Below are 1481 nucleotides of genomic sequence, written 5' to 3' on the forward strand. Positions count from 1 at the left end.
GCTCGGCGCCCGCCACTGCTGCGCCCGGGCCATCTCGCCGCTCATGCAGGCTGCGCGCCGCCCGCCGCACGCGCGCACGTACTCGCGCGTCGCCATCGCCATTCACCCCACCCGTGCCAGCGTTCCCCCCCCCCCACTCGCCTGCGCTCCTCCGCGACGCGCCCCAGGCCGTACAGCTCAGCGCGCAGCTGCCCGATCTGCGCCTGTGCCTCTTGCAGCAGCAGCGCCATCACCCGCGGGTCCCCTTGGTGCTGCGCGGGCGGCGGCGCCGCCGGCGCCGCCGCGCCGTGCTGCTGCATGGGGACTCTGGGGGTTCAGGGGGCGCTGCTAAGGCTAGCTCATGCGGCTGCTGGTAGGGTGCACGGCTTGCTGAGCTTGGCAAAGGCGGGCTCTGCGGTGTGCAGGTTGCAGCTACTGCAGCAGCCACAACGGCGCGCGCGGGCGCAAACGAGGTAGCCTCTCGTGTGCACGCTCCTCACGAAACAGTTGACTATTCGTACTTCGTACAAGACAAACGTGTGTGCAAACGGAGAGCACGGCCGATATTGATCATTACCCAGCGCGCCCGACGCTGGGCAGTGCTGCGCGTAACAAAGTGTATCAATGGACCAGACAAACAGTTATGCATCAAAGTTTCGATGTCTATCCTGCGCAAGTCGCCCTGCCTTGTCTGGACTCGCACCCGGGTGCCCTGATCATTGTACCTAGAAATGAACCACGGGTGGCCCAACCGAGGTTGGGACACAGGCTCGGGGATGATATGGACATAAGCGAGCCGCATGAAGCTCTAAGATTCAGGAGAGAGGTACTGGATCACATAAATCAGGGAGTTTTAGTTGTACTGGATGGTGGGAAGCAGTACACAGGGCCGTTGCACCATGTCAGCACAGTTGACCAGGTGAGACTGACAGTAACGGGCACGTGCCTATGCCTGGCGTTGCCCTGCAACTTGATGAGCGCTGCCTGCCGTACCCCCTGATCACGGCGCCTTGAGCTGTTGGTGGTTGCCCCAGTGTCCATACCCCAGCCTCAAGAGTGACTGCCGCCAAGATGCAGCACTGCGAGGTAGCAGAACAGCCGCGCCGCTCGCGGATGAGAAGGCACGTGACTGTGACTGCAGTCTGGACCCACATAGCAGCACAGTCTTACACTTGTTCCCTCACACTGACTGGCGGGCTGCATGCGGCTTCTTTTCGCCATGATGCACATGAGTGTGCCGCCAATCACAGGGAGCGCCACCCCCCAGCACCTGCGCCAGGCGGGCATGCCCCCCCCCCCATCTTCTGTGGTCAACAATCTCCGCTCCCAGGGAAAAGGGTCGAGCCAGCCCTGGCCACGTGAGTTAATGCTCAGCAGCGAGGACGGGCACAGCGATTTGGCAGTCTCAACAGTTGGTTGTTATCGACATGCAACAACGTTCTGATGTCGCTAGGAGTTGAGTCGCCAGCGTACTCTCCCCTCCGCACACAGCCACGTGCTGG

Source organism: Monoraphidium neglectum, assembly GCF_000611645.1.
Source record: "Monoraphidium neglectum strain SAG 48.87 unplaced genomic scaffold scaffold04545, whole genome shotgun sequence".
Classification (NCBI taxonomy): domain Eukaryota; kingdom Viridiplantae; phylum Chlorophyta; class Chlorophyceae; order Sphaeropleales; family Selenastraceae; genus Monoraphidium; species Monoraphidium neglectum.